This window comes from Pleurodeles waltl, chromosome 3_1 (assembly GCF_031143425.1).
Source record: "Pleurodeles waltl isolate 20211129_DDA chromosome 3_1, aPleWal1.hap1.20221129, whole genome shotgun sequence".
In the NCBI taxonomy this organism is placed as follows: domain Eukaryota; kingdom Metazoa; phylum Chordata; class Amphibia; order Caudata; family Salamandridae; genus Pleurodeles; species Pleurodeles waltl.
This window is the reverse complement of record NC_090440.1, coordinates 810626744-810650878: the sequence shown is the minus strand read 5'-3', so window position 1 is coordinate 810650878 and position 24135 is coordinate 810626744.

Below are 24135 nucleotides of genomic sequence, written 5' to 3'. Positions count from 1 at the left end.
ATTAAATCTGCCGTCCAGCACCTTCCCTAACAAGGCACTTGGTGAAATTAGATTAGTAAATCTACCCCCCAGTCACTGTCCAGCACATTCCCTGACTAGGCACTTGGAAGAGTAAGAATACTAAATCTGGCCCCCAGTCACTGTCTAGTACCTTCCCTCACTAGACACTGATTTGAAACAAATAAAAATAAGACCCTAATCCCTGTTTAGCAACTTTCTGTGTTTAGTATTAAAAATTAAAATTATACATTCATTTTTGTTTACATTTATATCAAATTTGTAAGGATTATCAAACGGTATTGATTTAGGGATTATGATATTCTGCAGAGTAAGGGGGTCATTACGACTCCGGCGGTTGGGTCTATAGTGGAGGTATTACTGCCAACAGGCAGGCTGTACCTACCCCCACTATTATGACATTGGCCAAAGCCAAACCGCCAAGTCAACACACCGACCGCCACGGCAGTAATGACTGCCGGGCTGGAGACTGAAGTCTCCAGCCTGGCAGCTGTCACTAGGCTGCCCATGGCATTTTGACCCTGCTCACCACTATGGTTTCCGTGATTTCTGTACGGCCACGGAAACCATGGCGGTAGGCACTATCAGTGCCAGGGAATTCCTCCCCTGGCTCTAATAGGCATCAAATCCTGCCCCCTTCCCCCTCCCCAGAGTCCTCCCCCACTCTTTCCCTCCCCCTGCCAATCCCCCTCCCCACATATACACACATACATGCACATACAAACACACGCATATACACATTCACCCATGCATGCATACATACACACTCACAGCAAAACACACAAACATACATCCAGGCACACACCAAGCACACAACACGACATGCACGTACACAGACACACACACTTGCACACACGCATGCAAGCATTCAAATACAGTCACACACACCCCCACACACGCACACAACACCCCCACCCCACTCTCCTGTCGGAGAACCTGACTTACCTGCTTGCATGGGGTCCTCCGGCAGGAGACGGGACACGTCGCTGCTGCCAGCAGCAGCGTCTACCAGCAAACACCGCCAGGCCATATCATGGAACATGATATTGTAGGCGGTGTCTTGCTGGTGTGGCATGGCATAGCCGCCATGACCATCCCCGGAGTTCCACCTGTCTTCTGGCGGAATTCCGGATACGGTCATAATGCCATGGATGGTGGGTAGCCACGGCGACAGTATGTTGACGGCTGTCACAGTGGCGGTAGGCGGCATTAACTGCCAATGTCATACTGAGGGCCACAGTGTCTCAAAATGTAAAACAAATTCTGCCGTTTTCATATAGTATACAATTTCTACTCCTATCAATCTTGTTATTTTTACTTACCATGATAGATAGATGACAGTGTTAGAAACAGTGGGTCTCATTAAGAGTTTGGCGGTCCAACTGTCAGACTGCCATGTTGACGGTCCTGAAAAGACTGCCATGTTGGTGGTCTCCCATACTGCCCTATTGCGAGTTATACAGGCAGGACTGCCGACCGCCAACCAAAAATGGCAGACCACCAGCAGTGCTGCAGTCTGGAAAAAGACGGTCTCACCTCCCTCCCCCCCAACCCAGCGACCAACCACCGAGCATATTAGAAGCAAAGAGCCACTTTGATGGTCTTTCAACTGTGGTCAGTCAGTGGTGGTCTGTATCACGGCAGTTCTCAGTCTGCAAAGTAAGAGACAACTGCACATTGGATGAATTTGTAAACAACACAGCTGACCCACATTGCCACACTTGACACACCTGCAAAGGCCACTATGAAACACACCCCGTCACACACCACAATCCTTTACATCTACACTGCAACACCCAGAAGTCAGAGCACCTATATCTTGGGAGCATATAGATTAGACTCCCCGATGTATTTCTCCATCCCATAGAACATCATGCACACACCCTTGACCATTCACCTCCTATTGCACCTCCCCTGTTAAGCAAGTCACCGTCACCCCAATTGTTTTCCACAACAATATCATGTCTTAAAAATCCCTGTTTCACAGATGAAGAGTTATGAGTCATGGTGGATGAAATCATAAGAGTAGAGCCACAATTGTTTAGAGCACAAGTCCTGCATCCTCCTCTCAGTAGGAAAATGGAAATGTGGAACAGGATAGTCGAAAGGGTGAATTCTATATGATCCATCGTGCGCACAAGGGAGGACATCGGGAAGAGGTGGAAGACCTCAGAGGCAAGGTCTGTTCCCTGGTCTCCAGACACGAACTGCAGGCCATGAAGGCTGGCAGTGGCCCTCCCAGTGCCCCATTACAGATACTATCCTAGGAGGAGAATGCCCTGGCCATCCTGCATCCTAAAGGGATTGACAGGAATACCTGGGGAAGTGGAGTATTATAAGTCACAATGCTAAAATATCACAAAAATAACATGTCATGCATGAACATGTCACCTTTCCCCCAATTACTGTCACTCCACTCATCATCCCAGGGTCCACCCATCCAAAGACTATATTTTGGCAAATCACAATCGAAGTGTAGTCACCTGGGAAGATGACAGTGTGTATAATACAGGGACTGCCATGGCTACAGCTTCCAGCAGGCAATGTTCCTGTAGCTAAACATTACCACAGTGGTATCATGATACATCTGTAGTAACAAAGATCAATTAAATTGGGCTCACCTAGGGGATGACATTTGTACAGTGTATGTAGCACAGAGAATGACATGTCTATAACTAACAACAGGCTTTGGGTCTGTGACTCCAAATAGCAGCACAGGGTCCATAGGCCCAAATATCCCTGTATGAAATCACTCTACTGCTTTACACTCACCTGGGAGGATAACATTTGTCAAGTGTTGGGTAGTAGACAGATTGGGAAGACTGCCAAGGTCAGGAGGCACTGTTTCTGTGACTACAAACACAAGCCCCTGTCTGTCAACTCTCAATTGAAGTCTACTTACCTGGAGGATACCATTGGTAGAGGGTGTGTAGTACAGGGACTGAGATGACTGCAGCTCACAATAGGCTCTATTTCTGTCACTCTAAACACCAGACCAGTTCACTCCTGCCCAAATACACCTGCTTGTTAACTCTCAAATGAAGCGTACTCACCTGGAGGGATACCATTTGCATTCTGTGTGAAGTACAGGGACTGACTTGACTGTAACTCCAAGGAGACATTGTTCCTCGAACTCCTAAAACCAGTCCAATTTACCTGTTTGACAACTCCAAAAAGCAGTTTGCTCACCTGGGGGATACCATCTGTCCAGTTTGTGAAGTACAGGTACTGGGCTGACTATAGCTCACAATAGACCCTGCCTCTGTCACTCCAACCACTAGACCAGTTCACTCCTACCCAAATACACCTGTTTGTTAACTCTCAAATTAAGTGTACTCACCTGGGGGGATACCATTTGCATACTGTGTGATGTACAGGGACTTGACTGACTACAGCTCACAATAGGCCCTGTTGCTGTCACTCCAACCACCAGACCAGCTCACTCCTGCTCAAATACACCTGTTTGCCAAAATCCAAACTGGAGTTTACTCACCTGGGGGGAATACCATCTGTCCAGTGCATGAAGTACGGGGTCTGTGCTGAATACAGCTCACAATATGCCTTGTTTCAGTCACGCCAACCACTAGACCAGTGTTCTTGTCTTCAAATACCCTCATTAGGTAACCCACACATAAAGTGTACCCACCTGGGAGAACAGCATTTGTCAAGTGGGGGAAGTAGACGGAGTGACATGAAGGAGAAGGCCAGGAGGCACTGTTTCTGAAATTAAAAACACAAGCCAATTGGTCACGTGTCAATATAGCCCTGTTTGTGAAATCCCATTTGAGGTTCACTCACCTGGGAGGATAACATTTGTCAAGTGTTTGGGAGTATGGGGAGTGACCTGACTGCAACTCCCATCAGGCCCTGTAACTGTTACTCCAAACACCAGACCAGTGGTTACTTGTCAAAATACACTTGCTTGCTAACTCTCAATTGTAGTTTACTCATCTGGAAGTGACCAAGATACAGCTCCTGCTCAATTTAGTGCCTGCCTACCTAGCTCCATCTTGACATGCTAACCCAAGATGAAACTAGTGAGGAAAGGAAGGACACCTTACCCAATGTGCCAGAAAATGAGCCCCAAGGCCTCAAGATGCATCACCAGAATGGTATTGCCGGGAGATATATTCACACTGCACTTACCACATGATCACTCCTGCCTCTACCTGCATCTCAATCAACTAGGCCAAAAAATGGCCAAAGTCATATCCTGCACAGCCACTGTCTTGCCTGCACTAGTGGCAAGTTGTCATTTCCAGGCCATCCTCTAAAGTGTAACTGAGCTGCACATCACATCAGCTGCTTGGGTCAAACTCAATTGGCAAACTTCACATATGTTCAGTTAAAACACCAACTACTATGGTCACTTGGCACAATTGGATCAACTGCAACTTAACTTTGAAGAAGGTCTTGGTTTACTATAACACAAACTGTTGCAGGTAGGTGTCAAAAACCAGTAACATTGTAAGTTTCACATCAACAGGTCACCTGTCACTGGGCACATAGAGGTCACAGAGGAAACTGCCCCCCCATCCCCCCTTAGTGAGGACAGGACTCCTGGACTGCTGGATGTGGAGGACACCCCTGGCTCATCTGGGCAACCAAGTCTTACTGTGCCCACATCAATACTTCTCAGCCCAGTTGTCTCAACATCTCAGGCAGTCATTCACCCCCCAACCTTCGTACCTTGCACAGTGTCGACAATCTCATGCCCCCCAGTCCTGGATCCTGAGTTGCGACACAACACTTCAGACAATGAGGGTCTAGGAACATGTGGAAGATGGCAACCTGTTGAAAGGGTACAGGACCGTGGAGGTGGTGTGTGTGGGAGTGATCCGGGGGTTTATCAAGAGTCCCAAGGCGTGATGGGCAAAGGACTGAATGAACTCCAGGAAATCAAGCAGCTACAGAGGGACATCCTTCGGGACATGCAAGAGCAATGGGAGGCCCATAACACCACCATTGATATCAACACCACCCTGGGCAGGGCCATTCAACATCACTGCACCCCTTCCTTCGGTGCAGCAATACCAGGACCATTGACATCAGCGCCAGCCACTGAAAGGGAGGCCCTGCTAGAGGAACGACCAGACCCAGACTCCCCTGCCTCTGTAGCAGCAGATCCTACCTCGCAAGCTAAGACATCCAGCAGAGAATCCAGGAAGTGCAGATGGCAAGACACCCACCGCTGCCAGCAACTGACCACTTCCTAAGGGGACTTCTTTGTGTGCACACATTCACTTTGTTTATCTTTTCCTGAACCAACTACCTGTTCCAATGGGAGGAGTACTCTGGACCTTGGGCTCCCAATGGTGTGACATCTACTCAGTTGATTTCATCCACAATGACTGACCCCTTCACTTTACTTTTAAGTTAATTTCTGTCCACAATCTATGTTTTGCACTAGCACTGCACTAGCACTGTAATAAATTCATCCTTCACAAACGTGTTGTCTGCTTAATTTCCAGATGTAAACTATGTGGACCATATGATGAGGACACAAGCTACTTGTGCAAGAAGGGAAATATCAGTCACCGGTACACAGTGTCCGGCTCAGAACCATAATCATTACACATCAACACATTAGCACAAGTGTCTGGTCACACAAACAAATTTAATTCCAGAGTAAAGCATATAGGCTATCCATATGTCTAGACTTTTAGAAACAAGAATGTGTAATTCATACTGAGTCATTGTACATTTCCTGAGGTACAGCCCTCTCAGACCACAGAGCAAAGGGATTTGGCAGCCATTGACCCGTAGAATAGGCAACAGGGAAGTGGATTATGTCACCAGCCTGAGCCTTATCACATTCCACACCAAAGTTTTCCAAAACCACATAATCTGAGTTATAGACAGATGGCAGGGCAACAGTCTCTGACCACAGGTCCATCATGGTCCGGTTACCATGCATCCAATGGTATGACACACACATATGTCAATGTTGTGACACAGGCACTGTGGCCTGCAATGATGAAAAACATCGACAGCTATATATTGGCAATGCAAAAAGTATTTAGCCAATGTAAAGGAAAAATGATCTGTTTGAAATCTCTGACTACATGTGCCATGTCCATATGATGACACACATGATGCAAGAGGCCCATCCACAGCACATACAACAAGTCCAATAGGCACTTTTGACCTTCCACCAAGTCACTGTGCAAGCTGGAACAATCCATGTCCACTTTGTCTGTCCTAACAGCATCACAAACCTGCCAATGTCACAACTCTGAAATGCCCACATGAGGATGTCAGAGTGAAGGTACCTGTACAAAGACAAAACAAGGAGTATAGGCTTGGAATCATAACCACAACACAAATCACAATTGAAGCAACTTGGAAAACACTTACATTGCAGGGAAACAAACACTAACGGAGCAACATTCTTAATGTGGGGATGTGTCAAACACAAATTAATCAAACTGCCTTTGGCTGGCCATTGCAGAGTGTCAGCTCCTTCGTTTTTTGTGTAAAACAAACTCCACACATTCTCACAACTACAGCCCATTGTACAATCACAGTCATATCATCACAGGACATACTTACGCTCATAAAAAGTAGCCATTCATGAGATTTTCCCTCAAGTCAGCTCCTTCCTCTTCACCACTGTCATCCTCACTTGCCATTTCAGGAGTCTTACCCAGTGGCACTGCAGGCTCCCCTGCCTCTGGCATGTATGGGATGTTCCTACACAGGGCGAGGTTGTAGAGCATGCAGCATGCCATAGTGATCTTACACTAGTACAGGGGGACTCCACCTGTCTGATCAAGGCACCGAAATCTGGCCTTCAGGAGCCCAAAAGCCCGGTCCATGAACTGCCTTGTTCTTCCATGAGCCTAATTGAAGCGGACTTACCCTGGCATAGTTGGATGCCTTAGTGGTGTCAACAACCAAGGATCATTGGGATATACAGAGTCTCCTGCCAAGGAATGGAACATATTTGCATCAATGAGTCTCACACTTCATGTGTGTCGCACCTCACATTGCACACACAGAACCAGAACAGACTTGACTTACCAACTAGCCAGGCCCTCTCTGGTCACAGTTGTGACATCAGCTGGGGTGTGGTGCTGTTTTGAACAATGAAGGAGTCATGGACTGAAGCCGGAGAACAGGCACACACATGTGAAATGTAATGGAAGTTCTTTCTGTTCCAATATATATGTTCATTGGCATGTGATGGCACCAAGCCAACATGTGTGCCATCAATGGCTCCCACCACATGTGGTAGGCATGCAAAACCATAAAAGTCAGCCTTCACATAGGCTAAATCCTCACATCAGGGAAACTGGGTATTGGTGTCAATGTGTTTCAACATTGCAGAGAGGACATCCCTCAACAACCAGACTGAACATGGGCTGGGACATACTGGCTAACCAGGCCACTGTATGTTGGAAGGACTCTGTGGCCAGGAAATGCAACACTGACATGCCTTGTACAATGGATGATATGCTGGTTGGATAACTAATAGCTGGCATCAGATCTGGCTCCAACTGATGACACAAGTCCACTTTTGTTTGCCTATCCATGTGCTACAACATTATGATATGATGATGCTCCATGGTCTGCAAGTCTGGCAGTGGATGGTAGACAGGATGTTGATGCCTCCTGCCTCTCCCTTGGTACCTATGTATGCCAAGACATGATTTGTATCATAAGTCAGTGTGTCTGCAGCAACATACATGATGCATGTCAAGTTTATATTGTGACATAGAATTTCAGTCTGCATAGACATGGCACTCAGTACACATCCCAGCTGGCAACTACACAAGAGTCACATGTGACCCACATGTTTTCACACACGTGTCTGCTACATGGTATTGGACCAAACTATGACATTTGTGCTATACAATTGCCCCTCAAATTGTGACTGCCTCCCCCAAGTACAAAAAATACTGTTGGCAGCGGTGTACCATGCACTGTTGTTTAATTCCATCTGTGCCCTGCAACATGCTAAAATGTTGTTTGATGGGAAGGACGTGACCACCATGTTTTGCAGATTCATTCACTTGACTTCTAACACTGCTGTCAGCAACACCTCCACTACCTGAGCTGCTGTGTGCTGCTTCAGGGAGCAGTCATGCTATGTCCTGCAGGTGATAGGGCCCCTGCCTTATCCTCCGAGGAGCTGGAGAGACTAGTGGACGGGGTCGTACCCCTGAATGGACAGCTTTATGGTGCTCCATAGGAGCAGGTAAGTACCTCATGGGCACAGTTTTTTCTGTACTTCACCATCCTTTCCCTCCTTACATACTAGAATGCGGCCATGTGTGCCTGTTGTTGCAGTCTGTGTGGCATCAATGGGATGGACAGTGTGGAGATATTGGTGGCCTGTGCCATATGTAAAATTCAATCACATTGTGATGTGTGGCTAGTTTGGGTTCCAAGATCCTCCTTATGTTGGATGTATGACTAGGTGAGGAGATATAACTGCCATCCATGGACATGTCTTTCCTTAGGATTGATGTAAATGTCAGACAACATGTATGTGCATGACAGCATGAGCTGAGTATGCATGTTGTATGAGTCAGTTTTGAGTAATGTGAGGAACTTGTATGGTGCCACGGGGATTCATCAACACAACTGCCCTTGCTAAACTGTTGTTTGGAAGGCATATCAAGAGTCACTCTGCCCTTCAGGTTGCCACACACACAACATGCCAATTTGCTGTTGTCTACATGATGTACTGTCAGTAATGGAAATGACAGGAAAGGAGTGTCATGTAGGTTCTGTCTGCTTAGCCTACAGAGACCAGGGCCTGTCAAATGTATCTCCTAGTATGGGTCCTAGCGTAGGCTGGTATAGGGTCACTGTTGCTATGCAACTGTGGCACTGTGCCCACTCCCTGTACCCCAGCAGATCCTGTCATGTGGCCAATATGAGGCTCTGGTGCCAAATCCTGCCCATTCTACCCATGCCTCATTTCTTTGATTAGATTAAGAATGAGTACAGAGGTAATATATTGATCTAATCCATATGTGCACTTGGCATCATTATCAATGTTTGTCTTTGACTCATCACAGGTCCCTTACTCCCACAGCCCTGTTGTCTCCTTCACACAGGTCACACTTGTCCTGTGCAGGCTTATTGCATGAATGACAGTCCAACAGTGCAGACAGTGTGTTGACTCCAGGGAGGTCATGACATGTGACTCAGTAGTTTTATCACATAGCAGAAACTGTACAATGCATGCCTTTGTTTGTTGAATGTCACCTCTGTAGGATGGACACATATATCCAAAGGAGTGTCCTGTAATACAGGTACATTCCACAGAACCCCACCCCCTAAAGTGCCATGAGTCTGCATTTGTTATGGCACACGTCACACATGGACAGGGAAGTCACTTCCTGTACCCACCATGTCAGTCCCTTCATTGTTACCCATGTGTAATATTTGAGTTTGTACTCTGGCAGTTGGCTGCAGGGACTGAATGCAGAGAGTCAATCTCACTGAGTGTGAATGTGTTGGTCCATTCATGCCTAAGGAGATTACCCTTCAGAAGCCACATAGGTGTGATGTGTTTCATAGTGGCTTACGTCACAGTTAGGTTGCTAGAGCATGAGCTACATGATGTCAGTAAGCTTGCTTAGTCATTGTAGGCCATAAGCAGGGTAGTGTTAGTCTGCAGATGGAGACTTATATGTCTGTAGTCATGTCCCTGTACTAAATGGCTTGTATGAGTCATGCTTAGGGACTATTTACAAATAGGAAAGTCCTAGCTTGATGTTTCTCACATGTTTGTGACTCAAGCATTTGTGAGGAAACTTGTGATCATGATCTCTTGATTTGTCTTTTGCATCCATGCAGGTCAACACCCATCAACATAAGGGATTATAGAGAGCCATTGCCAAGAAGGGGGTCCACAGCTGGTGGAGCACCCACTGCATGAAAGGTGCGAGGACCTGAGATGCTGGGTCCGGAAGATCGTGGAGGCCCAGCTGGGGCTGGTGTTTAGTTATTTTAGCCATGTTTTAGACATGTTATTTTAGCAAACTACGCCTGCAGTTGTGCACTTTAGCCCAGTTACATTTCATTCAGCATTGCTTTGTTTTTCTATCATTAGCCACATTTGCGGTGTTGTTTTATTCTCTCTTTTTGATTGTTCTTTCACCTAGGAAAGCATTACGTTCTTAGCACAGCATTCATTTCACTTTGTGCTTTCTTCAAGGCTGCAGCCAGACAGGATTGCCAGCAAAAGTGGTAACCTGTGTCTCCGACATTCACAGACACATACATATCCTTATGTTGGGACCTTTTCTTAGAACATCAGCTATTTTATAATAAAAACCCTTCTCTGTCACATACACATTAGAGGGAGATTCCAGCCAGATAACTACAACTGCATGCTGACTGCTGAATGTCTTCGCTACAGCTTCTTGCTTAGACTGTCAAATCCCTAATATGGGAATGATGTCCTCTTAGACAACGGGCTTCCTTGCTCAGGTATGGGGGATGATGTCTTCCCAGGGGAGAAACCTGAAGGGCGGATTAGGGTTTACCACGCTGTGTGTGTATATATATATATATATTGTTGGACCTGGACCTTTTACACGGTCATTCCCCAGACTTTTTGCTTTTTGCCTCCTTATTTTTCTGACCTTTGATGGCTGACGTTTTGACTCTGAGCACTTTTTCACTGCTAACCAGTGCTAAAGTGCATGTGCCCTCCCTTACAAATTTGGTATGATTAGATTATACCTAATTGGCATATTTAATTTACCTATAAGTCCCTTTTAAAGTGGTATCCCTATACCCAGGGCCTGTAAATTAAATGCTACTAGTGGGCCTGCAGCGCTGCTTGCGCCACCCACTGAAGTAGCCTGTCAAACTTATCTAAGGCCTGCTAGCGCAGAGCCTGTGTCCGCAGTTTCCTGCCACAGGGACCTGCCATCTAAATTTACTTACCAGGCCCAGAACTCCCCTTTTACTACATGTAAGTCACCCCTAAGGTACGCCCTAGCTAGCCCTTTGGGCAGGGTGCCATGTATGTAGAAGGCAGGACATGTGCCATGTTTCGTGGCCTGTCCTGGTAGTGACAAACAGCCTAACTTGGTGTCTCACTGCTGTGAGTGCTGCCTCCTCATAGGATTGCATTGGAAATGCCCTGCCTTATGTGTAAGGGGTATTGTCTGATTTATGAGGGGTAGCGTAGACATGTTTGGTATGGTTGTAATAGTGGTGAGAAATGCTGCTTACTGGTGTAGGTGTGTTTTATATTACTATCACAGAAATGCCACTTCTAGAAAGTGCACATTTATCTGTGCTTATGACTTTGGCTTTTTGCAGCTTGTCTCCAATGCACATCTGCGCAGACTGACAGTTGGGGCTTTGTGCATACTTCTCAGACAGCCTGAACACAGGGAGGGTGGAAGTGACACAGAGGTGCATCTACATATTTTAAAGCCTTCCTGGGCTGAGAGAAGGGAGAGGCGGGGCACACCTGCATTTGTAAAGGCTGTGCCCTGGCCTTACACAATAGGGTCGTTAACCCCCCACAGATGTTGGGAGCCTGTGCTGAAAGGAGAGTGGGGGCACTCCCAGAACCAGTTGTAACTGGCAGGAACCTCCTCTCCCTACCATTGTGAAACACACTGTAAACCCAGTATAAGTACAGGGGAATTTTCCCTACAATTTGAACATTCTTGGAACTTGAAACTGGACACAGAACGCTGATGAATGGACTCACCAGGAAACCACCTTGGACTGCTGCTGCTGTGCTGACCTGCCTGGTCACTAGGAGGAACTGCCACCATCTGCACCCCTTGTGCTGGCCTGTAGCTGGGCCCACCAGCCCTGTGCTTCTTCTTGCTTTGTTGTTCCCAGGGGCAGGGTGCTGTGGCCCCTGACCCCTGCCACGATCTCTACAGCTTTGCCTGAAGCGCTTGGAAAAAGCGCTCTCTCTTAAAATTACTGCAGAAGATCACCGCCGCAGCCCGGGCTGCAGATGTGCCTTAGCGCTTGGAAAAGCGCTTTATTGTAATCCCTGAAATCACCGCCGCAACCCGGGCTTAGAAACAAGCCCTCGTGCTTTCTTTTGAATTGCCCCAAAAAACACCGCCGCGACCAGGGCACCTCATTTTGTCTTTTAGCGCGAGGGTCTCGCTAACTCTATTGCCCCCGGGGCACTTCCAAAGGTGAAGAAAGGAGCTAGCACGCTCCTATCGTGTCCCCGTGTGACGCACGCTTTTCAGAGCACCCCGGGGCACACATTGTCTCCAAATATCCATGCTGCTTCCCTCGCGGACGAGGTAAGGCAGAAAAGCGGCTCGCGCACCGGACCGGGTGCGGCCGCATTCGGAAGCGGGTGAGGAGCCTCAACGGAGGCCCCTGCTTCCTTCATTACCTTGTAGGCAGCTGCACCGCGGACAAGGGTGGCTGCCTTCCTCCAAGCAGGATGCGGGGAAGAAAGGGAGTTCCCTTTCCCCGGTCACTGTGCTAGGGGCACGATCACCCCTGCTGCTCTAACCTTTGGTGCTTTGGGCCTCCCCCTTTCAGAGAGGGCCATTAGAGGTCAGGGGGGGCGCACAAGGATCACGGGTCCCCAGAGGGGCCTGTTCTTTTCATTGTAGAGGGGGTGCAGACCGCCCCTCTCTCCCAAGAGACTGCAGAGGCCCCCGTTTTGCACATAGGAGCGCCGGGGGACCCATTGTCCATCTTCTAGGCACTGGGAGTGCCTCTTCATCACAACCAGGTACTTTTTAGGGAATATGGGCTCGAGGAGCCTAGTATAGACCTTACTGCTTTCAAAACATTACATATATGTGCTGATGTTTCTTTTATGAGCGTGACAAGCTGATATGCATTTTTTATGACTTGTGATCTGTTTTCTAATATTCCTTTTATGGGTGTTTAGAAATTGTTCATGACAAGTGCATATAATTTGTATTGTAATTCCTGACTACTGGTTATGTTGCAGAATCCTGAGTACTTACGTGTTCTAATGTAACAACTGCATATTCTTGCAGAGTATTAGTAACTTGTGTAACATTCTGAAAACTGCTAAGGTAGTAGGGTATTACTTACGTGTAATGTTGGTCTAATTATGTTTTGTGCAATACAGATTATTTTTACATAGCTCAGTGTTGTGTTTACTTTGTGGTGTACATTTTGCGTCACGTGTGTTGTGCAAACGCTTTACACATTGCCTCTGGGATAGGCCTGACTGCTCGTGCCAAGCTACCAAAGGGTGAGCAGGGGTTATCTTAGACGTGTAACTCCCTTGCCCTGACTGGAGTGGGTAGGTTCTGCCTTGCCGAGGTGCATACCCTAGCCAACCAGAAACCCCATTTCTAACATATATATATATATATATATATATATATATGTATATATATATATATATATATATATATATATATATATATATATATATTATTCCTATTGACAGTATGGTAGGACTGTTTTGTGTTTCATTCTTCTCATCACCATTTTGCTTCTAGTGTGTTTTATCATCCTAGATATTGCAATACATGCCATTAAAACCTTGTTGAACTATACTTTGCTTCTGTTTGTCTTTGCATGTGTGAGACTAATGTAACTGAGAGAAAGAGATGAGATCTGATCGACCAGGATTTCCCTGAGGAGTCCTCTCTGCCATGCTCCTGGTTACCACAATCCTCCCCACTCTCGGGTGGAGATGAGGCACTGCTAGTTGGTTGGAAAACCTAGATTGGGCTGACAGGTGTCACATGGTGTGGGATTGTACTCAGTTCCCCTCAATGCAGGTGATTCTGCTGCCCAAATCCAGTAGTCTCATTAGGATAATGAGAACCTGCGTGACATGGTGCCAACAACGTTTGGTGAGGCACTAATATTTGGATCCTCTTAAGTATCTCTGTCTCATTATGTGTTAAAGGCGCTTCAATGCTACATAAGGAGACACCTGTGTTATTGAGGATTTCCTCCTCAGCTAGGTAGGTAGTACCTATCCAACACTGTTGGTTGTTAAAGCGTGAACCTTAAAAGGATCATTTCCCATTTGATGTCCTTATCTCTGAACAAATACCTTTACCATTACCATGGTAAACTCGCACCAGATAGTAATTGCAGTAAACATAGGACAACCCTCACTGCACATTTATTGACAAATGGCCACACAGGCCAGGGGGGTCCAGTCATATTTGTTGTTGAGGCTCATCCAACCTATAGAACAGAAACATTTTATTCTTGGGTCATTTTCCCAGCAGGTGATGGGAACACTAACACATTTCATCACTACACACCTGCTAACATACCTGCACAATACAGAGCTTATACATACTTGGAGATACCTCTTGCTTATCAAGACCATAATAATTGGCTTGATAGCGCCCTACCACATATAATATTACACATTAGGTTAGGTCTTCTGAGCAATGATGGTCCTACCTGGCCTTTACTAGCCACATACACACCACATCCTGATTCAGCAGCCTTGGCGGTAGCTGAGGTTCGCTGCTTACATACAAAGCTCATGGCAATATACAGACTGTTAGTACAGTTTATAATGCAAACATTAAATACTAACCCAGCATGTGCTACCCCAGTGCAACCACATACAGTAATGCCAGGCATTAATCCTGCGACTGTACATTGCATCATGGGTAAAGTAACCCCAGCCAAGCCAGATGAGATTCCGTTTTGGTTAGCTCAAAAAATTAATGTGCTGGAAGCAGTTTTTCCCATACGGGTCCTCAGGATAAACATAGAATACTCACTATGAGCTTGCCATTTGGGATGGTTCCCACAGTAGATAACTGTAATACTTGGGACATGGTATTGGCCACACTCTATATTACTGCACACGGTACATCAACATTTGCTAATCTTCCGAAGGTGTTAAAAAAAATTAAGATGAATATGGGGCTGCTCCGGCCCTTGATTTGGGGATGCAATTAATGGGAAATTTTGCCACAGTGTCTTCAATAATATTGAGTAATCTCAAAGGGGAGGCAGTTGCACTAGCAGTGTGTATGCGGCTCCGCGACGTTCCTGACCAGGACAAGAACGTGAGCTGCTAAAGATTTTATCACTGAGAGCTACTCTAGTATTTGTCAAGATAGTATGGGGGCCGGACCCATTAAACCACAATTACAGGGTAGATCTAATAAAGATTCTACCAACCAAGCACCTGGAGGTGATAGAAAACCCTGTGATACAAAACAACAAACACCTAAAAAAAGTACGTGAAACCGAGAAAGGAGTCACAACGCTTGTCTGAAGTTTCTGTTAAGAAAGAAGAGAAACTTCCCCAACAGAAACCACGATACAAAAAGGAAAAAAGTGGCAGCAGTTGCAATGCAACATGGTACTCAGGGAGCGGGCTTTACTGAAGAACAGGAAGTGGGTACTAGCACTGCTAGACAGTGCAGCAGAGGTCACAATAGTTCACTGGGATCTTCAAGAGCATCGGGAGGTGAAAGCAACTGATGACTTCTTACAAGTTGAGACTGCGGACATGCGTGTCTCCATGCCCGATAAGATGTCTAAAATTACTATACAATTAGGAGGAGACATTGAATGCACAATCAATGCCATCATTTGGGATCCCGTCATTACCATTTATGATATTGTGTTGGCCGAGATGAATTGCCCATCAGAATTTGTCCATAATCTCCCTTATGGGGAATAGCTTTTTGAACAGTCATTCTCATCCCTTGTTCCCAGAAGGTTCATAGAAATTCAGGCCATTGATTTGGCAGTGGCGAAGGCGCCCACATTAAATTACAACGTAGGGCTGGATAAAGATTCCCCCTATCATGTAATACCCATTAAATCCCAATCTGAACCTCAACCCCAATATCCAATAAAGCATGAAACTAAAGCACCTGTGAGGGAAATCGTTACACAATTAGAGTACCACGGCATAATTGAACCCTGTGTCTCACCAATTAACAATATATTGTTCCCTGTAGCTAAACCAGACCATTCATACAGAATAGTCTTGAATTCAATGGCAGCGTCTCTGACTGATGTTGACTATATTTTTGACTCAAAATTACAAACCCGAGAATTTTTGCAATAAAAACTTGAATACCCACTTCCAGCAAATACATTGCCTAATGAACAATATCAAATGATTATGTACACTGATGGCTCAGCCCAACCAGCTATAGGCACAAAACATCAATACTCCGCCGCTTGCGCGGTCATGAATGGCTTCAAGGAGGATGGTGAATTCCAACCACAGCATACTTATGCACAGACCCTAGGGACTGCACTGCACAATTGCAGAGCTTAAAGCTCTGGTGATGGCACTGGAACACACGGATCCAGAACAGCTGACGTTAATTGTGATTTGTACTATTGTGTCCTGTCAGTCAATGAATATCTGCATTACTGGCACGATAATGGATTTAGAGAATCAAAAGTTAACATCATCAAACACAGACTTCTGTGGGGGAAAGTAGTCGATCTGAAGGAAACACTACCTAATGACCATGTTGTACATTCACTAGGACACCAATGTGTTAGAATACACATTGCTGGCAATACCTTGGCTGATGAAGCTGCCAAATCAGCAGTAGCTATGGCTTCTGTTGCTGCAGTAACTCATTCTAGATTGAAACACTGGCTGCTGTGAAAGCTTTGGCTGACGGCATGCCAAAGGCATATCCTGACAAATATGCCTACTGCATATCATGCCTCAATACTTCCCTAGTCATAATTCCAGGGTGTGGGTAATCCTGTGATTCCCAACAAAGATCAAAGACCAGAATTGAGCAAAGTAAGGCATGAGGGAGTTGCTTCTGCCCATGCTGGTGTGATGGCTACAATATCATTGTTACAAGAACGTTACTGGTGGCCAGATCTATATGAACAGACCAAGCAGTAAGTCCTTTGTTGTGACATCTATCAGAAATAAAGGTGTCCACCACCAAACACCCATCGCAGACACCCCTCCTAATTTCTAACAAACTGTTTGTTATAATGTGTGCACTTGGACCATTGTGGTCCCCTGACACCTGACAGTGCATACAAATACATTTTAGTCACTGTTGACTCATGCTCCAGATTTCTATTGGTTTGACCACAATGCTTGGCTGATGCTCAAACTGTTATTAAAGATTTGCAAGTCTTTATCGGCACATATGCTGTTGCGGCTTTCCCCTCGGACCAGGGCCCTGCCTTTGCCTCAAGGGCTTTTAGGGACACCATGGCTTCCTTAGGGGTCCAACTGCATTATTCGTCTCCATTTCATCCCGAGGGAAATAGTGTTGTGTAGCGTAGAAACCAGGATTTAATGTAATCCTTAATAGCCAGAGTATTAGACTCAGGTCGTAGTTGGCTTACTCACCTGTATGGTGTCCAGAGAGCACTTAATAATCTGCCCAGAAAGTCCCTGGGGGACATACCTCATACGAATGCCTGTTCGGAACGCAAATGTATGTTCCAGATCTTGATGGTCCTGGGACGTAGGCGGCAGATACATCGTTCTGCCAGTGCCACCTCCTTGGGAATAAGGGATGTACCAATAACACCTACAGTCTGTATTACAAAATTTGGGGATCTGGTGCGTGTAACGATTGCGGTGAAGAAGGAGTTTGGTCCTACCTATCATGCACTGGTTCCAGTCCTGGGATTTCACGGTACCAGAACTGTAATTTTAACACTGCTGCCTGGTTCTAAAGAAAATCACTTTGTCTCCATCAGCAATGTTAAGCTACACCACATGGCCGATCCTGCACAGCAGACCTAGAGGACTCCTGGGTAGTGCCAAAATCTCTCTCACTACAGACCGTGATGTTCTGACACAGGTTTTAAGGAGCAACACTGACACCTCTCTGAGCTTGGGCAGGGTAGAAAATGATCTTTCATTAGTGCCATTAACTTCTTCTGTGACAGGTAACATCAACAATGTTGAACGATTTTACTCAAATTCTACACAAACGGATGGTATAGTCTACTGTGTCAGGAATCCCCAAGGTGCCTCCTGCGTTATTTGTCAGCATCCCCAGGGATTAGGGTTAAATCATATCTCTGTTCTTGGTTAAACCTTCATGTTTCTAAGTAAACATAATGTGCTGTATTACACAATTGGTTTTTATCAATGCTTGTTTTACCAATGCTTGTTTGCTAATGTGAGCAGGTGTAGGCATGTGCTTCTAATCGGGTGTTGTGTAGACATTTGCTTCTAATTGGGTGTGGTGACTCATCCACATGTGGAAACTCAACTGCTTTCCTGATTGGCTAGAAATAGCAGAGTGAAGCATGCCTCCCTGCTTGGCTCTGTTTTGCTTCCTGGGCTCAGCATCTGATTTGGCAGTCCAGCCCCTGCTGTCATCTTCGTATTCAGGACTTTTGAGGCAATTATTTTCTTCGTTCCTGTACCAGCTGACACCAGCCATTCCTCCACCACTCCGGAAAAGACTGCAGCTAAGTGACTAGTATTCTCAAGGGAGTTTGTTCTTTGAGCGCCCCGCTTTCCTAGAATAGCTGGTGTATTTCAGACCTCGTATTTTGGCAGAGTGCTTATCTTGAAGAGACAAATGCATTTCTGAACATTCTACATTATTATTGTAGTTACTTGCCTAAATGTGCTTCAGGAAATCTGCTTGAGCTCAAGTACTGCAAACAGTGACAGTGCAATTTTAAAAGAACATTTTCGTATCTAATAGCATAACTCTTGGATTTAAATTGTGTCATTCACGCCTGTGTTTCAGGTTTGAGGAATTTGCTTTTGAAGGGTTTTTCACACACACAGTGAAACTAAACCAAACTGTGCCACCCTAACTGTTTCAACCCAGAGTGGACATTTGTATTTCTTGGATTGTTTTTGTTCCTTTTAGTTTAACCCTATGCATGCAGGAAAGTTATATGTGATATAATTAATGCCCTTATTTGTCTTTCTTGTGCATGATAAGTGCAACCACAGTTCTAATTGTAGTGTGCAACAGTGAATCTCTGTGAAGCCATCCCTAGTGTCACAGTATTTGTTATGGTACTCAGTTTGGGTTTTTGGTAATGCAGTGTTAGAAATTGTGCCAGCAGTTATTATTATCCAAGAAAAGTGCTGGAGCATCCCGGTGTCCTTTTACCGCTCCCGTGCCCATATCAGAAAGAGAGATTCCGTTTTAAGGAAGTTGAATGCACTAACTCTACTATCACTCTGTCAACAACGACCTGCCCCCCGAAGATACAGGGTACCTGGCTGGACCGACAAGACGGGGCAATGTTTTGTCTCTTTCTCTTTCACTCCCCCTTTCCTTTTGGGACACCTGCCGGGGTTTCTGTATCCACCAGGAAGTGCAGAGAGGTGTTCCAGGAGGTCAGGCATACCATCGCCCCTGCAGACATCCTGCTTTTCAGGTGAGTGGCCCCGTCTCAACACTATGAACCCGTGAGAGACTTCTGACTGCTCTCCTCTTCCAAATACGGCTCCAGTTTTTGCACAAACTGCTTCTGGATACTTTGGTGATGTCAATGACATTTACACTGACTCATCGGCCTCTTCTCTAACTGAACTGTCAAGGGCAAGAAAGCTGATAATATGGCTCACAATTAACTATTTCATTCTTCCATGGAACTACCTGTGGTTCTTACTTACTATATTTGCTTTGCTCCTCTGGATTCGGTTTGTCATTGTGTTTTTATTTTTACTAATACATGGTCATTACCTTCCTGAATTCACTACAGTTGAACCAGTGGATGAGGTCCTAAAACCTCATTTTTCCTCTTACAAAGTCCCCAGGGACTTGTCCCTAGTGAACATTTCCGCTATACCAATTTCTAATGGGATTGTTTGGGATAAAGTATCATTTGTTATAAATGGCCTGACAGAGGTCATCCAAATTCCATATGTATTTAAAGTTTCCATAAACAACGTAATGACACCCGGATTAGGTTCTGATAATTGGGATGTGAAAACAATTGATTCTGTGATGTCTGATTTGCAATATTTCACTGTATTTGAACATGAGGATGTTTATCAATCTAAAGAAAATTATATAGATATGTTCTGTTATAATTATTATGGATATCATTTCATTCACAGAGCATGTACCCAAAAGACTATTTTTAATTATGTGCAGTGGGAACACTGTCTGACTCAGCCAGTGGGGAGTTCCAAAATGTATGCTGAAAAGTTTGCATATTTCTCTGGACACAATGTTAAAAATGCTGAGTCATATTATTTGAAATTGCCGGTAATAAAAAGTCAACACATTTTATTGACTGATACAAAATTGATTTATTCTGATTCTTTTGTTTCCTGGTTAGCAATAGAAGGATTTGAATATTGGTTGAAGTCAATAGACTTAAAAAGTAGGTAGGGAACTAAAAATTGGCAAATAAGGGGCAAGGAAGCTTTATTTAAAGCATTCCTGATACCTGTTCAAATTATATTTTTTAATGAAACTGAACAACAGACAAGTAGTTTAGGCTTGGCAAAAATTAAGGATTTGAATGCGCCCAGTATTCCTGCTCCTGCAAAATTTTACTAATGGTAAAAGTACATAAATGCAACTGAAGATCAGCTTGATCAGTGGGTCCTGAATGGAATATTTAACACATAACTTTCACATCCTGGTGGGTGGTTATTGTGGGCAGTAGACACCAATGGGTGCCATACATCTTTTGTAAACTCCGCAAGGGGTTTTAGAACAAATAGGCCAGGCCCTTGTTATGTGTCATCGGAACACTTGGGTATAGTGATATCAAACAATGTAGGAAAATTATGCCAGCAATGGTTGAAAAGTTCCTCACTTGATACTGGTAAGGCACATCTCAGTCTTGTGTCTAACAATACAGATTTACAGGATTTCCTGTTAGGCCCCAGAAGACAGCTTCCCTTTTCATACAAATGTTTCAATGGCATGAAAGAGGTCTTTCTTAGGGGCAGTGAATGCAAGACTTCTGTGAGCCATTTGATGGTTTGTCATCAGCTGTCTTAGCATGAGGCATGTGATGCCTCTGCAGCGAACCTGGCTTGCTATCTCAAGGGAATTCCAGTCCCCTTGATTAGTCTTGCATTCCAGGTGCTCTAAAATGGAAGCTATGTGCTTCTTAACAGTGAGAGTTGTTGTAGAATGTGAGCCGGAATTGCTTATGTTGTTTTGGTCTCCCAAATTGTCACCTTTTGCGGGAATGTCCTTTTTCCCCTACACAACAAAGGGAAGTAGCAGAGATTTGGCCTCATGTTGCTACTTTAGATGTCAATTTTGACAAGTTGAGCAGACTCAAGGCTTTATTGTTTCAGAAACATGTGGTGCTTACATTTGCATGTGAGACCTATGCGCTTCAAGTTGCAAGGTCATTTGTAGAGATTCAGGCCCGTATTTATACTTTTTTTAGCGCCGCATTTGCGCCGCTTTTTTACGCAAAACGGCGCAAACCTACAAAATACAATGGCATTTTGCAAGTTTGCGCCGTTTTTGCGTCAAAAAACGACGCAACTGCGGCGCAAAAAAAGTATAAATACGGGCCTCAGTCCCTTTTTTAAGTACAAACTTTCTGAGACACTTTGGTGAACTTGTGGGATGAATATTTAACAAGCCCAGTACTACTGGGCCACACATTTCTTTAAGGCTGTTGGTTCTGCTTTCGTTCACACCTATTCCTCTATATTTGGCTTAATACCTTCAGCCATACACCCAATATTTTTGAGTGTTTTCATGGGATTTCCGATTACTTTGGCTATAATAAGTGGCATTCTGCTGTAGCTATTTTATCTGCAGAATGGCTGTCCCTTCACAACAAGGAGGACTGAAATCGATTCCACCAGCGCAGCTGTGTCGTAAATGCATAATGCAGGTTTTTGAATCACCACTCCTGGAAGAACTGGAGTGCAACTGGTCTCTGTCCGGTTTTGGATTGTGTGCAGCTCGTGTTTTGATACCTTTAGTGCCTTTTCAAACGTGCACTGAAAGATTGTCTTTCTACGCAGTGCTTACTTTCATTGGACGCTGATCCGTTGATGTTTTCGCTGGGGGCTCATTACCAGACACACGCATTGAGGGTGCGTTTGCTACAGGAAGCTCTCTATGAGTTGCCTATTGTGGATTAGGTAGCTCTTAACTCAATATTGGGCACAACACGGAATGCTGCTGCCTCAGTTGGAGCTCAGTCTTTGAAACAAAGTGCTCCTTGCTTTTCCTTGGAAACGATCTGGCTATTTTTCCACCTTCCGAAATAGAACATTTCCTGGCTTCAATTGTCCCAGGTATAATTGGCGATTTTAAAAATGACATTGACTTTTGAATTTGGTTTTATTGGCACCACTGTTGATGTTTTAAATTGCTCCTTATACACCATGCTTAAATGCCTTTTAACTTGTCATTATTGACATTCATGTTTATATGCTTTTATGAATAGGTTTTAGTGGCTTTCATATTTCATTTTAGGCGTTTAACCACTTTTTAACCGGCAAGGGGAGGCTGTTGTATAGCCATTTTATTTATGTTTTATACACGTTATGTTAGCAAACGAGGCTTGCCGTTGTGCACTTTAGCTCAGTTACATTTTGTTCAGCATTGCTTTGTTTTTCTATCGTTAGCCATATTTGCAGTGTTGTTTTATTTTCTCTATTTGGTTGTTCTTTCACCTAGGAAATCATTATGTTCTTAGCACAGCATTCATTTCACTTAGTGCTTTCCTCAAGGCTGCAGCTAGATAGGGTTGCCAGCAAAAGTGGTACACTGTGTCTCCGACATTCACAGAAACATACATATCCTTACGTGGGGACCTTTTCTTGGAACATCGTCTTTTTTATTATAAAAACACTTCTCTGTCCCACACATGTTAGAGAGAGATTCCACCCACATGACCACAACTGCATGCTGACTGCTAAATGTCTTTGCTACAGCTGCTTGCTTAGACTAGCGAAGCCCTATATGGGTACGGTGTCTTCTAAGACAATGGGCCTCCTTGCTCAGGTATGGAGGATGATGTCATTCATAAGGGGGAAACCTAAAGGGGGCATTAGGGCTTATCGCACTGTGCTCTAACACAGCTTAGGTAGGAAATATATATATATATATATATATATATATATATATATATAAGTATATAGATATTATTCCTAGGGACAGTATAGTAGGTCTGTGTTTGTGTTTCACTCTTCTTGTCACCATTTTGCTTTTAGCATGTTTTACATCATAGTTATTGCAATACATGCCATTTTATCTAAGATGCAGTTACTTCAATAAACCGTATTGCACTATACTCTGCTTCTGTTTGTCTTTGCCTGTGTGAGACTAATGTAATTGAGAGAAAGGGATGAGATCTGATCGACCACAATTCCCCTGAGGAGTCCTCTCTGTCATGCACCTGGTTGCCACATTCATCCCACTCTCGGTTGGAGATGAGGCACTGCTAGTTGGCCTGAAAACCCAGATTGGCCGACAGGTGTCACATGGTGTGGGATTGTACTCAATTCCCCACAATTCAGGTGATTCTGCCATTGAAATCCAGTAGCCTCATTAGGATAATGAGAACCTACATGACAGGGCTGTCCTAACGTTAGCGTGGTGCGTGTTGGACCATGACTCCCATAATGGCCTGCATTCTGGTGGTGGCCTAGCTGGAGCTTGATGGGCGTTTGAGGGCTGCACAGCAGCCACAAGAGGGTGAGTACAGGGCATATTTCTGCCTGTCATGTTGCCAAATGAATGAGTTTGGTTCTGACAGCTCCCGCTGGCAATTAGCTATGAGCCATGTGCCACCCAGTAGATGAGTGATTGTTTGTGTAGACATGTGGTGCATACTGATGTGCCTTGCATATTGGCGCAGGTACCAAGGACAGAACTGGGTAGAATCCACAAACCAATTGCTCTCCAGGGAAGACATATGGCTGGGTACATTGATCATAATACTACTGTTTGTTGTAGTGTGTGTAATTCCAATGCAATGGATCACTATTCTTAAATGTTGCAGGCCAAAGGTAAGTAGGTGATGGATCACTGTCTTCAGACATGTGTCTGGGTATATGTGTCTATAGGCATCTGTTATCCAGAGGCCAGTTGTCTTCAGTGTATGATGGGTACTGCTGCCTCACTGCAGTCTGTAATGTGAAGATGTCCAACATACATGTGACAGAGCTTACATTGTTCTTTGAATGCAGCTTTAGGTCACTACTTTCCCTTTGTAAGTGGGGAATGTCCATTGACATGATTTCTGTGCCATCACTGTTTCCAA